General features: G+C 40.8%; 1 protein-coding gene across 2 annotated transcripts in view; it reads left to right on the top strand.

The window, feature by feature from the left end:
- The window catches only part of MOBP (myelin associated oligodendrocyte basic protein), a 42,813-nt gene extending 29,427 nt beyond the window's left edge, over nucleotides 1-13,386 (top strand). For both annotated transcript variants that reach the window (XM_014592752.2, XM_027765500.1), the window contains 2 exons: nucleotides 11,275-11,358; nucleotides 11,464-13,386. The gene's annotated coding sequence lies outside the window, so the exon portion shown is untranslated. The remainder of the gene's footprint in view (nucleotides 1-11,274; nucleotides 11,359-11,463) is intronic.
- Nucleotides 13,387-15,302: the final 1,916 nt, after the last annotated feature.

The following is a 15,302-nucleotide window of genomic DNA, read 5'->3' as shown; positions in this document are numbered from 1 at the left end:
GTGCCACTTGGTTTCCATGTGGTCCCCTTAATTAGTTCTCTGTACTAGCCTGTAGTCAGTCACAGATGGCTCTGGGAGAGATCTGTGCTATTTTCTGAGTAAGATATTAGACTGCTCTATAATACCAGGCATGCAAAGAAGTCCCCAGAGAGGGCAGGAGCGGTCTGCATTCACATGTCTGATGTAGCTGATGTGCTGTGTCAGAAGCAGAGAGAAAACACATGAAAAAACAGCTCCTTCCCACGCATCAGTCTCCTGTCTTCCACCTCACTCAGGGCATTGTGGACATGTCCTCCTGGTCCCAGCCAAGGTGAGAGCAGACACTCTAAGACATAGCCTTTAAGCCTTGTCTAGTCCATCTGGACGGTCCCAACTCTAGAACCGATTGCTTTTCAAATGCTGTAATCTTAGGCAAGTTCTCTGCTTCAACCATGATACCCGACCCCCATTCACTCTCCTGAGGGGCCTGGGCACAGAATTGCTGTCCTCCTACTCTTCCCTGCCTACATAGGCTGATGACTCTGGGGCACTTTCGAGGGACCAGAATGGGTGCTTAGAGAGCTTCTGTTTACAGATCATGACCCCCCAACTTCCTGAGGCCTGGTCACTCAGAGCTTTCCCTGTCTGGCTTTTCCACACTTCTGCCTAATGGTGCAGTGGGATTAAGAAGAAGAGGAGAGGAGCTTGGCCATTGGGAAGAGGAGAGTTAAATGGGGGAAGGGGTGAATGAGGGGAGGTCAAGTAGTCAAAGACTTCCTTCCCTGGTAGAAGGCCTTTCCATGGTGTGAGTAGGTCTGAACCCAATTACTGTGGGTCAGAGTTGAGGGAGTTGGTTTCCTATCTCTTCTTTCTATTTTTCTCTCACTATTCGTAGCCCTTAACTCTCTTGGGAAGGACTTTGATATTGAGTATGGGCTCTCAAGGAGAGCCATAGGAACTAATCTCCATCCCCACACCTTCCAGTTCTACCAACCCCCTACACACACATGCACACACACACACACACACACACACACACACACACACACACACTGTGGGGAGGACTGTTCCTCCTGGGTCAAATAGAGGCTCCTCAGAGGTCCTCGTGCTCCTGTGACTGATGTGTAACTGTGTGTATAAATGTTGGGGGGCTTAGCTTTGAGAGAGTATCTTTGGGTTCTTATTTTCTGTCCCAGGCACAACTGCTGGAGAGTCCCTCCAGGTCTCATATCAATTCCTAGTCTCTGAAGACCCTGACCTCTGAAGTGGATCATGAGAAAACCATATTCTAACACATACCCTTCAGGGACCTGGCCTTGGCTTAGGGTTCCATTGTATTCTCTGCAGTGGCCTTCTAGAAGCTCTTTCTGGGCTACTTTTTCTGTGTAGCCCAGAGTTGGGGGTGGGAACAAAGGCACTGGGGCAGATCTCTCTCTATTCAGACTCCAACTGGGTCCACTTCAGAAGCCACCCCAGTTTGTTTTAAGCCCAAACTTGGCTGACATATTTGGCTCCAAAAGTTGGGATTGAAGATTAGAAGATATAGGCAGTGGTACTTCCACCCACTCCTCCCTAAACACTTCAACACTTTTTAACTTAGGAGGCCAGGGGAAGGAGGGAAGGCCATGCCTTGGCCTTTAGGGTACAAGGCTCATTGTTCTTCCAGGCTTGGTCCCCTTCACTTGTGACGCAGAAACCTTTTCCCTACCCACAAGATCACACTTTCTTGGCTTCTTTGTATCTTCTCTGTATGTGCAAACAGGGCTATTGTGTATACTTGGTGCTCGTGCCCATTTTGGGGCACTGTTCTTGCTGAACATTCCAACCGTGATGTTCTGGCCCAAGATCTTTTGCACGGTTACTTTCGACCCAACCTCAGAGATGCTTCCCTTGAAAACTCAGTGTTGTTTCCATAGTTATACTCCATTCACCACTCTGAGTTTGGTTTTGTCTTCACACTTATTTACTTGTGTAATGCTTCACTCACCTTCTTATCCTGATGTAAACTCCATGATCACCATCACCTGTTTACTGCTACATCCTCCGTTCTTGGTATCAGTAAAAACTCAATAAATTCAATAAATACTTGTTGACTGAATAGATGTTTCTTTTTTTTTTATAGGTGTAATTTTTCAAGCATTTAAATTCTTTTGAGAAGTCAAAGGTGACTGGTGTGTTTATTAATCAGGAATGGTCGGTGACCTTGTAAGGCATTCTCTGTGTGGAGTAGATGGAAGTTGAGGAACAGGAATTTTCCAACATATGTACACGTAATTCTCTTAGTGGAGCTTGACCATGAAGGGAAGCAGAGCAATGGGGCAATGGATGTTTGAGCCCAGAGTGTTTTATTAACTCAGGAGATCCTTGAGCATGTTGAAATGTTGCTGAGAAGGGCACAGCAGAACAGGTGTATGAAGAAGCAGGAAGAGATCGCTACAGTGCCAAGAGTGGAGGAAATGAGAAGGGGGAACTGTGGGCCCAGGCAGGGATATTAGGCATGGATCAGGGATTCCTTTTCATTGGAATAGAGGAAAGGAGTATGTAGATTCTGGCGCATAGGCGGTTCCTGCCAATGGCTTTAACTTTCTCTATGAAGTAGAAGATCAGAGTTGTAGGAAAAAGGGCAAAACGCAGTCTTCCCGGGGAATAAAGATTCGTGAGAAAACTTTGTGCCAAGTTGCAAACATTCTACCTTATTGTAAAAAGTCAAGGCTGTGTTCTGAAACAGCAGTTTGCTCAGTGTGCATCTGGGCTACTGTTCTAACAGCAGAGGAATGTGGAAACTTAGATCTGGAGAAGTTCTGGGAAAGCTTCCTAACTGACTCCACGGTGCATCTCTCAATCCTGTTAAAAACATGATTAACAGGCATTCACTCTCTGCTTAAGTAAAGTGAAGTGTCCTAATGGACAAAGATGATACTGTGGATCCGAGAGTACACCTATCCTTTGAAGAGAGTTTGCATACTCAGTCTTCTTGTGTGTAACAGGTATTCATTGCAGGCATGGTTGGTTAAGAGCAGTGATTAAAAAATAACATCTTTTAATCAAATCACACATCCATCTTATACCTCAGGGTATTTTGCATTCATACATGGGAAAGGTTAATCATGTCTGCATGAACAGTGAAACTATGACCTTGAACTTAGTGCAATCATAGTGCAACCTCGAAGTTTCCAAATTGAGCTTGGTGGACCATGAGGTCTCCCTAGTGAGAGGGAGATGGAGCCACTGAGATTCTAGGCCACGCCTTCTCATCAATCAACGTGGCTTTTAGGGTCTGTGCTGACTACTAATTTTATATACATAGAGGATTCCGCTGGAGCAAGAGAGTCTGACAATCTCCTTTCACAGCTGAAAGCAAATATCAATAGAATCGTTATATTAGTTATTTACTGAATTAGAATGTACTATTTGGCATTACATCACAGGTCTGGGTTACTTGACAGGGATTTTAGTAACTACTTACTATCTTAGGCAACAATTCACCTACCACCAAGTTCAACGTGTTGACTTTCGCTAGTTGGTCAAAGTACAGAGATGAACGAAAGGGCCTAGATTAGCACCTCGTCCCAATAATTATTTTTATACTTTTGCTATTAAACAAATTTATGTAGAAGTTTTATATTCAACATGAACTAAAAGTCCATTTCTGTTGCATCAGCTATGTTAACTATGTAAACTAAATTAATATACACAAGATAGGTTTGAGGAAAGGGGAGAAAATGAGATGCTACATCTTAAGCGTAGCCTTACTTCATAGCAAGTCCAGTATCTGTTAGACTTGAATCATATGACTCAAAAATATCTCTTCACAATAAAAGCAAGTTCTAAAAATGTGTTAAGCCTAATAAAAAACTAATCTTCCTGCTGGGTTGTGAAGCACATGAACTGTTCCAAGCGTCCATTCATAACCCGAGGCTGGACGACTGTGGGACTCAACAGTGATGTCTAAAGAGGTTGACGGGCTTCTCTCTAGAACTCAAGGCTGTAAAGATTGCATGGAGAGAAAGGCAGACAATCTCAAGTAATTGAGGTTCAGGAAGAAGGTGCTGTCTTGGGGCAAGAGGATCTAAGTTTCTAAAAGTTCCTTCAGCAGGGATGTCTGTTCTCTAGTTAGGAGACGTAAAATCACTAGGGAGAAAGGGTGAGGAAGAATCAGGGCCAGTGTTTGAGGAGGTGGCTGATGTGGTGGAATTCCTATCTGTGCAGAGTCAATGACAGCCATTAGGATAAAGATGGGAAGTGATTTACGTCAGTATGAACCAAACTCGCCCTCCTTGCAGAAAGAGCTTCTGGGGCCATCCTTTATTAACGAAGCCCAACTAGGGTCAACATAAGAGGAGCGAAGACTTTCCTGGCCCATGTGGTGGTCCATGCACAGCCCCAAGTTGACTTTTAGGCAAATCTACTTGATTAATGATGAAATAGAGGGAACCTATGGTGGCTATTATCAAGGAAGTTTGGATAGTCTATTACTGACAGGGGATGAAACTCAGTAGACTTACTGGCAACTTTTATCAATTAAATCATATTTGTATGTAGATCAAAGAGTACACAACATTTCCTTTAACACATCATACAACCCTCTTTTCCCAGGGAGAAGGCTGTTCACAGCTAATTCATTCTGAGGCCTGCTTCTTCCATAGGGCGAGTGCCACCACACCCGAGGCCTGCTTCTTCCGTAATAGAAAAAAGATGAATGGGGATTGACCCTATGACCTGGTGGTTTAGGGAGCTGGATCCCACATGGATGACCACAGTTTGAATCCTGGCTCCAGTGGCTTGAAAAACACACTGGCATGTGTGTATGTGTGTGTGTGTGTGAATGCCTCAGATTCTAGTAAGATGGATAAATGGAAGAAAGGGGATTGTGGCATGACTATGCCATATTGGGTGTCTCTCCCTCTCTCTTTCTGTCTCTCTTTGGCAACTGCACGCACCTTCTGGAAAATAGAAAGAAAAAAAAGAAAGAAAGCTGTCTCTCTTTGGCAACTGCACTCACCCTTTGGCAAATAAAAAAAGAAAGAAAGAAAGAAAGAAAGAAAGAAAGAAAGAAAGAAAGAAAGAGAAAAGAAAAGGTGAATGCAGAGTATATGACTTCAGTACTCACAAGGACCACCTCAGGAGAGCCAGCCTGGCTACCAGGCTACCAGGACTTCTTTTGATTGTAATTATTTAGCTGGATTTGTTTTTATTTCTCTGGTCCCTAGAGCACACAAATCCTTGGGTTAACTACCTGAAATTTCTGTTTCAGAAAGGCAGCATCTCTCTTCTCTCTAGGAAGAAATCTGATGCATCAAGAAGGAAAACCTGATGTTCTGGACTGTTTTTGCTGTCATGGTGATCAACAAATGTTTTACATAATCTGTTTTCCCTCTGATTTACTTTCTACTTCTTAAATTCTTGGTGAACATCCCCTTCTCCTGCAGCTGACAGCTCCTGTTCTTTCTCTTCTGGCTTATAAGCTTCCTGAGTCAGATCCTTTAGCAGAGCCTCCGTTTTCTGCTGACGGAGATCATTCATGGTCTCTAAAGCCAGCTGCACGATTTTGCATTTATTTTCAATTGGAGTGATGGCTGCAAGCAATGAGAAAAAAATCATTTTCCGAGTTAAATTTTTATTCAGCTTCTATTCTGCTGATACCTCATTATTTGACTTAGAATATAAATAGTGTCTTTTTTTTCTTCAACTCTTTTTAACGTGGATTATGGTACCAGCTAACTTCCCTGACTATTCTTCTTTTCACTATGGTCATCCACCCAACTTCTTATTTGCAAAATCAACCCATCCACTTTTTTTCGCTGTGATTTTTCTCCTCTGATTCTAAGATCAAGATCAAGTGGCATTTTTTTCAGAACTTCAAGTCCATTATCTTTCTAGACCATGGCTTCTTGCAGAGAGTTGATTTAGCTTACAATGTGAGCATTTCAATATGTGAACAGTTCTCCCCAGTCCCGTTGATCAAAATATCTTCAACCCATAACACCACACCTCCCCATCCCGTCAATGTTCTACCTCCATATCCCTTCTCCAAATGTCCTTCGTTAGGCCCCACTCCTCCACATACACCTCATCTGACAGTCACACCCATCTCTTGTGTTTGTACAACCGTTAGTCAATCAATTTCAGTCATTTCTTTCCTTCATTTGTCATCCCAAAGCATGCACCTCTCTCCAGCGTTATCTATTTTTCTACATCATAAATTCGCAGAATGTCTTGGTTTATAGATTGCTGGCAGAGCTGCTAACAGCCATCCTACATTGTTTTTGCTCTGGACTTGATACCCTCATCACTCTACCATCTTCACTAACTTCTCTCTCCAGATCTTGTCTCTGGTAGTTGAGATTTGACCTAAATAATCACCTTTCTGACTGGTGCAGCTTCCCACTATCAAGCAACCAGTAGGGGGTCTTGGGAGGGGTTCTGACTTTAGGACTTTTCAGTGCCCAAGTGGCCTGATGCTGTGGTCCCATCTGCCTTGCAGGGTACATCAGGATGGTTATATCACTGCTGAATCTGCCTCCTTAATGTGTTTTCACCTACAGTTTATTGATTTTTTAAAGAATTTTTAATTTAATTTTATTTATCAATTTATTTTATTTTAATTTGAGCAGAGAGACAGAGAGAGAGAGAGGGAAAGTGAGAAAGCAAGCCACCAGGTCCAGGACTTGAACCGTGATTGGCCATGTGGGAGTGTCCAGCGCCTTCACCACCACGCCACCTACTGGTCTCACCTATAGTTTTAATTTGCTATTACTTACATTGTCTTAAAGTCTTCAAAAGTTCCCAGCTGATATGGAACTCAACTTCCTATGTGACATACCTTCCTCTTCTCTGGTCTACGTTTCTTTTCAGTGAGCTCTTGGGGTACTAAGAAAATCTCTGGAGTCCAAAGAAAGAGGTAGGAGCATCTGGCACAAAATGTGTCCATGAATGTGTGTGTGTGTGTGTGTGAGAGAGAGAGAGAGAGAGAAAGAGAGACAGAAAGAGAGATTCTTCTCTTTCTGAGGCTTCTTTCCTTCAGCTGCTTCCTGTGTTCTCCCACCCTTCCATTCCCTCCTCTCCTTGTGCAAAACCAGGCCAACAGGAAGTCGTGGTTCCTAGTACAGTAAACTACAGGTGGGCCTTACTCACACAGGAGCAGGTTTGGTTGGCGATGTGCTCCAATGCCTTCTCCCTCCGACTTGTGAAACTCAAGTGTCTGTGAACATGAAAACTCTTTAGTGTATATGTATTACTCAGCAAGGCTGCATAAGGTTGTTTCTTTTAAAAAAATATTTATTTATTTATTTGTTTATATTAATTTCACATTTTACCTATAGTCCCCACCATGATACATGTAAACACGTATTTTTTTCCTAAAGAGAACTTTACATTTTTCTTGGGACCAGCAGATGGCGTATTGGTTACATCGCTGGACTCCCATGTAATTGCCGGGTGCATATGCTTGTGTGCCCAAAATCCCTAGAAGAGAATGGAGGAAAAGGGATTGTGGCATGGCCATCTCCCCAGGGGGGTGATTTCTTGCTTACTGTATCTCCAATGAGCACATGTGGACTATAGCAAAAATCTTTCTAGAAAAAAAGAGAACAGAGAATTTTACATTTTTCTGTCAAATGTTTCCTTCCCTTGCACCCCACACCCAACCATTCTCTCCCTATAAGGCTGTCTCTTAAGGAGCTCGACTTTCTGAACCTTTTAAGCACTGGCATAGCACTGTGTTAGAGCAATGTGAGGTAGTGACTTTCTAATATAGAGATTACATAGGCAACTTGCTTAACCTAGAACATTATTTACTCAGGGGGAAAAAAATCAAGTTCATGTTTTCTTTCTTCTTTTTTTCCCAAATGTAGAATTTATTTTGCCTTAAAATCTGAGCCCCCTATTTGGAGTTCTTTAGGCAACTAACCAACCTTTGCCCTCTATCCACTTTTTTGTTTGTTGGCTAATATAGGGCACGCACATTTGCCAGAGAGAGACAGAGAGGGAGAAAGAGAGAAAGAGAGAAAGTGAGAAAGCTCTTCCCACTCCCACCAGGGGGGATGGACACACCATAATCCCTTCTCTTCCATTCCCATTTCTGGATTCTGCAAAATCTGTAAGACTTGTAGTAAGTTCCTAAATGTAAAACTTCAGGTTGCTCTTATCCTCCAGTTCAATAAATTATTCAAGGATTGCATCTGAGCTTTAGACAAAAATGTGAGTGTCTTACATGTCCTAGCCCTAGTGGCCTATGGCCCTAGTGGGCCATAAAGCACTTGAGGGGCTATAGCCAAAGACTCTGCCTTAGTCTAAGACTCTGCCTTAGTCTAAGTGTCAACTGAGTTCATCCACTTAAAGAACAGGAAATGCCCAGATCCTTCCCCCATTTTCAAAAGATTTTTGCTTTCTTTAGCCAGAGTTTCTGGAAGCAGGTGACACAGTGTTGAACCTCTAACATGAATACTTGCCAATATTAAACAGAGCAATCCCCACAGTTGAGGTGCTTGGTCTTACTTAGAGCTAACAAAATACCGAGTTTCATAAAATAGAATCTGCAGAACTAAAATTCTTGGATGTAACAGATCAGTTTTATTCTTCCCTGAACAAAATTCTATGAGCATTTGTATTTAGGCACCATACACAATTAATATCTATAAAGTAAGATTTCATGTGAATATATTAGCTTCTCAGTTTAACCTGATTTGATATATATCTTGACTTAAAATAATATCTGATGGGACCAGCAGTTAATGTAATGGCTATGTTGCTGGACTCCCATCTAGTTGACCGTGGTTCACGTCCCGGACCCGGTGGCTTAAAACTCACGCCGGGTGCGTGTGCGTGCGTGCCCAAGATCCCAAGAGGAGAACAGAGGAGAAAGGATTGCGGCATGGCCATCCCCCCTGGGGGGTGATTTCTTGCTTTCTGTCTCTCTGTCTCTCTCTGTCTGGCTGGCAAGTGCACACGCCCTATAACAAAAACCTCTCCAAAATAATAATAATAATAATAATAATAATATCTGATTTCTAAACATATACTCAGTTTCTTGATATTTTCTCTTATTGTGTTTTCTAAATCATGGAAATTTTGCTAAATTGTAATACCTTCACATAGCACAAATATAGTAAATTAAATTTTCCAGTTATTGGCATTTTGATAGTAGTGGCTCAAAGAAAGTTTCAGATATATGGGCAAGGAGATGTAGCCTTGGAAATGGCATGAATTTATGTAAGAAAAAGTGGGCTGGAATTTAGTTTCTCACTAACTGGATGACTTCGGACAAGTCATTTAATTTATCTATGCCTCAGTTTCTTGATTCACAGATGTGCAATGATGATGCTGGTCTTGCCTTCTTATAGCTATTCTACAAACCATGGGAACCTCTCCAAAAGCTTAAATATTTAGTCTACTATTTAGTCTACAGTGTACCTCGATGGCACTAAGCTTTCAGAAGGAATATTATAGAGGGGGCTATTTACCAGAGGTCTACTTACTTGTGTTTAAAACTCCAAAAATCTGATCAAGGAGAGTCTAGCCTGTTCACTTATTGATACAAAACACTACTTGGAGCCATCTGGTGTTCAGAAAAGGAGGTGTTGATTCCATATTCTGGAAGAGAAACATATATACACTCTACTTACATCCTGGCTGAATGAACTGAGCTTCTGAGGCAGGCTTGAGGAATAGGAAACATTTGGCAAAGCAAAACATTTATGGTTTGTCAGGTGGCAGTACAGTCTTGGGGTAGAGGCTAAAGGGCTCCAGAGAAAGGAAGGGGGTTTTTGGAATTACACATGGGAAGATAGAAGGAAGAGACCATCAGGGAATAAGACACACAAAGTGAAAGATTTTGGAAAGAGGGTAGAGAAAACTTGATAACAAAATCTGATTAAATTTACTGTGTTGTTGATGAGATAATTGCTTTTTGCTTCAATGCCTTTTCAAGATTTTTACTATATTTTCACAGTTGGGTTTTTTTCTCTTTAGAATGTGTTAAAATGCTAAGTATGTAGAGTCCAAAGTACTGGGTCATATTTGATTTTGCCACATCAGTTTACTATCTGCTCCAAGCCACATATGCCTGCTCCATTTAGCTAATACAATGGTGTGAGGTATGGGATAATCCCTCTGATGCCCAGGGGATAGAGTCTTTAGCTGTAATGGCATAGTGAGGACAGCAGTTTTAACATCAAATCCAAGAATATTCTAATAAAACAAACCCAGGGAGAAGAAAGAAAAGAAGGATATGTGGCCAGCCAGGATTTAGAAAAATGTCTACTTTACGTAGAGCATTATGTAAGGCACATATAGTTTATATAGATAGAGAGATAGTGTAGTATATGAAAAGTAGAAGTGAATTAGGTATCAGGATTCTAGGTCTTATCCTTATATATGTTGCTAACTATCTATGTCACTTCAAATAACTCAAATCTGTGGGCTTGGATTCACCCACCTGTGAAATAAGAGAGTTGAACTAAAGGACCTTTAAGAAACTTTCCAGCTCTGAAATTCTGTGATATAAATGAATGATGTTGTTTTCATTTTAATAAAGAGAACACGGAAATACAATACAAACGTACTTACGTCCAGCGGGGGAAGGTGGCTTGGAATTCATAAATGATGGTTTCTGTACTTGTGGTGGGAATGTACACAGAGACATGGAGTCACTCTATTTTCTGAGCTGGAAAATTGTTGGTGTGAGAGTTCACTAAAGGTTATTCCCTGCTGGGCAATGCTTTTGTCTATTGCTTTTTGTGGTTTCTCTGTCCCTCACCTTTCATAGTGGTTGGGTTACCTATGTCATCTGCCCTCTACCACTCCTACAACTCCAGCTAGTTAAAAAATAAACTCTGACAAGAACTTCCCAAGTTGCCCTTCTGTTTCTGTCTCTAATTTTCTTTTAGTCTCATTTTGCCTCTCTTCAGTTTGTTTTGTTTTGTTTTCATCTCAGGCAAAGATTCCTCTCAGGACTTTCAGATGTAAGTCACAGAAACAAAGTAGGATGCATCTCCAAAGTATGGAGAGGGAAAGGTTGAATTGGTCTCAGGGCTGAGTGTCCAGAGCTCTTTATGATCTTCTTTGTTTATAGGGCTACTCTTCGACCCATCATGTGACCGGTCAGCATAAGGTTCTAAGATTTGCCCATCTTCAGATACTACTCATCTCTTTGATTAAGGAAAAATATTTATTTCTTCAGAAGGTGGGGAGGTCAACCAAGGATGAACAGATGGAAAGACTGGGAGAATAATTGTACGTTAAACATCTGCATATAAGATTGTAGTTTGACAGGTTTTTTTTTCCCCCCTTTCTCAGCACTTTGAAGATATCCTCCCATTGTCTTTTGACCTCTGTAATTGCCAATGAGACATCTGTTGTCAGTCTATTTGTCCTTGTATTGTAAGTACATTTTATTTTCCTTTTAAGCTTTTTCTCTTTGCATTTGGTGTTCTGAAGTTTCACTATGTCACTAAGTATGAATTTATTTTTATTTGTTTTGCCTAGGACTCAAGTTTCTTCAATCTGAAGACACATGTCTTTCTTTGGAGACATGGGGCAAAACAAGATATTGTTGTGCAACCATCAAAATGGCAAAAATAAAAAATTATCAAGTGCTGGCAAGAATGTGGGGGAAAGTCTCATATACTATTGATGGGAATTTATAAACTATTGCAATACCTTCAGGGTGGATTCTGGAGGATATTACCAAAGCGGGATATTGTATAACCCATGATAAGGCAATTATTATTTTAGACACTTATCCTAGAGAAAATTTGAATTAATGGAAAAAAGAGCTAAACTGAAATCTGTTCAGTGAATCATTAATTGACAATGAAGGAAAAAGAGATAGATATATAGAAGAAAATTAGCCAAAATGTCTGTCAATTGTGGTATAGTATAAATAAATTTCTGAACAACAGTGAGAATAAATTAATCACATATAGCCACATAAGATAGATGGATTTGGAAAGCACTATGAGAAATTTTAAAAAGCAAATCGTATGTCATAAATGCAATATAATGTCACATGCATAAATTTTAACAAACACAATACTATATTGCACATTGCCCAATAAACAGAATTTATAAGATCTCACATTTTCCCATAATGCAATATAATAAAAAAGACAATAAAATAAAAGGTATTAAAAAAAAACTACCCTCACAGTTGAATCAAAAGGAATATTAGAAATAGCTCTATATTTGAAAAAAATAACAAAAATTAAAAACTACATAGAAATGGTTAACAATATTAGCCAGATACTTGCTTGGAGAGAAAAGCAGGAGAATGATGAAAAACTTGGGCCCCCTTCAGGTTACAAGTCTTAGAAAACAAACATATTTGTTTTGAGTCTATTTCAGATCTGGGCTTGTGACTGTGACTTTGGATGGTTTCAGATACAGGGAAAAAAAAAAAAAAAAAAAAAAGAGTAGGAATATATCCCTCCCCCAAGCCTTCCCTGAGTAGTAGGCAGAACAGCAAAGCAGAAGACAATAGAACGTTGTAGAATGTGGAGGAACGTAAATGCATCAGGATGCAGGGAAGCAGTGCAGAAGAGAGAAGAACATGAGGAACAGTCTTGTCCTGGGAGCTGGTGTGGCAAAGAGCAGGCGATGCCTGAAGCACCAACAATGCCCTGCCCTTGTCTTTGAGTGAGCACAGCTAGACCTAGCCTAGCTCAATAGGCAAGCAAAAATATGGAGGCAATCTTAGAGGGAGTCCTGTTTAAGGTGTGGGTGGAGGTGAGAGGGAATGCTACAGAGGAGGGAGGAAGAGTGGTAGACTCAGAGAGAGATGACTCAGAATGCCATGCCCCCAGAGAGTAGAAGCAGTCCAAGTACTGTCCCAAGCAGCCAGAGGGTCCTGGCTTCCTCATGTGGTGATACCATGGCTTTCTGAGGAAGTCTAATAAAAAGGCAGGGGAATTTAACTACACAGACCTCTCAGGTAGAAATATGCCTCTTGCCTAAATTCAGGTGCTTAATGAACAACAAAATGAGAACCTCTACTAGAAAAAGTTTCTAATGATATTTGAGACTATTACATTTATGGGAATCATGTGATATGGTAGGGTGTGCATGTGTGTGTGTTGGTATGTGTGTGTGTGTGTGTGTAATACATGATAGACCACTTGGTAAGTCCAAAGTTCTGGTTCAACCCCACATAGACCCAACAAGAAAACTTAACACCCCTTCAACCTGTTTAAGATTTTGGCAAAGCTGGGCCGCATACTCAGAGCTTGCTAGGTTCTATTCTCCATGTCATTCAGAAGACATGCAGTTACTGCAAAATGATTGGAGAGGGAGAGCCCAGTGTGTATTAATTCATGTAATAAGTTGTATATTAGCCCACAATGTTAATAACCAAAAATAACTGAATTTTCTGTTTGCCTGTTATGGAAATAAAACCTTCTGGGGATGGATCAAGAATATCTGGAAATTATTTGAATCTGGTGGGCAGCTAAAGGTGATTTGCTTTGGATATTCTGACTAAAATGTGCTATAAACCAATGATATTTTTTGTCTTTTAAGAGTTGACTGATGGTAGTCTCACCCAGGAAATATTACCAAAATGATATAAAGCACCAAAAGATAGTCTATGAAAATATCATAAATGGGAATGGCCAACCACTATGTCTGGCATATAACTGAACATTCTGGATATTAACTGATTTTATGTTCCGCCATTTTGATCAGTTTTATGTTCCGCCATTTTGACTAGTTTTGGAAAAACTGAAGGGTGTAGCCAGAGCTGTCTTGGTAAATGCTTAATACCTAGGTCTCTGGGTAAAAAGCGCTGATTCACAGTTGTTTGCTAATGGTGTAAATATCCCCATGATGCTGATTCCAAGCAGTGACTGTGCTATCCCCAAACCAATAATAGACTTGGGAAGAGATAGGCACGGTTATAGCACAGGCTAGCAGCAGCACCAGGGCGCCACTGTGTGTACCCATGGGCCTCTGTGAAACTGGAGTTTACTACTCAACGTCATGCTCCGTCAGAGAGTAAATATAAAGGTGAAATAAAATAAATTTTAATTGGGGGGCTCAAATGGAGAAAATTGACAGTTTTTTTGGGGGGAGAATTTTGCTATTGGGCATGTGTGCTTGTCAGAGAGACAGAGAGAAACAAAGAGACAGAAAACGAGAAATTACTCCCCAGGGGTCTGGCCATGCCACCATCTCTTCTTCTACATTATTCTCTAAGGATATTTTGGGCACGCATGCACACGCACCTGGCATGAGTTTTAAGCTGCTGGGTCCGGGACTTGAACCACAGTTGACTACATGGGAGTCTAGTGACATAACCATTATGCCATCTGCTGGTCCTGACAGAGGTCTTTTTTTTTTTTTTCAAGGATTGATAAGTGGTATTGGTCTCTATTCACCTTTTATTATTACTGTTTATCAAGAAAATAGGGTATTTATATATTGTACTAAGATTTCTGAGCTCTTAGTTTTTATGGTGCTCTTCTGGACAGAGGTTGGGGTTTCCTTCCTTTCAGATAAAGATGATGTTGACTAAATAGTCAATGAGACCTGCACACTCTGAAGCCAGTTCTAGAATGGCTGGGCTGTAGGTCAAGAAAAAGAAAAGACACAAAGTCTCTTGAGTTTGGGGGAGATAACTGAAATTTAGGCTCGTCATGTGGTGTGACAATATGCAGCTTTCTGTGTTTGTTAACATTAGTGAAAACAAGATAAGTTAGTTGCTCAGAAGTTAAAAGAACGGATTAATAAACTCTCCTTAGAGTAAGGCAAAAAGAACTTACTAAAATACAGGTGAATCGAAAATGTCAGTAAGAATCCATGAACATTTGCAAAAAGAAGACTCTCTCTCTGCTCTGTCTCTACAATGATTAATGCTGTTAGGTATTTTTGTTGTCATCTGACAAATTCCAGCTGGAACATAGAACAAGCTTATTTGTAGACCTAGTACCTGTGGTGTCTGAAACGATTTTCAGATAGAAGAAGCCAGTGCCTTTTGGAAGAGTAGTTGATACCAATCTCTGGGCAGAGGGAAAAACATACCAGAAGTAGTCTGTGAGCCTAAATGTTGGAAGAAAGCAAAGTTGCATTAAGGCTTCAGAGAGTCATGTCCATAATGATTCCAGGAAAAGAAAGCAGAATTACCTGTAAAAAAAGTTCAGAATTTCTAAAATGGTTTACCTAAAAGTCTGTACATTGATAAACCCATATTAAGTGAGGTTTGCACTTTTATAATGAATAGTTTGAAATTTTAGAGTACTGTTCTTTCTATAAGAATGAAAGGGAACCAACAGTTAGCCTAATGGCTATGTCGCTGGATTCCCACGTAGTCGACTGCGGTTCACGTCCCGGAC

The sequence above is a fragment of the Tupaia chinensis genome, unplaced genomic scaffold, assembly GCF_000334495.1.
Source record: "Tupaia chinensis unplaced genomic scaffold, TupChi_1.0 Scaffold138441_1, whole genome shotgun sequence".
In the NCBI taxonomy this organism is placed as follows: domain Eukaryota; kingdom Metazoa; phylum Chordata; class Mammalia; order Scandentia; family Tupaiidae; genus Tupaia; species Tupaia belangeri.
The sequence above is the reverse complement of the archived record's forward strand: the minus strand, read 5'-3'. Positions and strand labels throughout refer to the sequence as shown.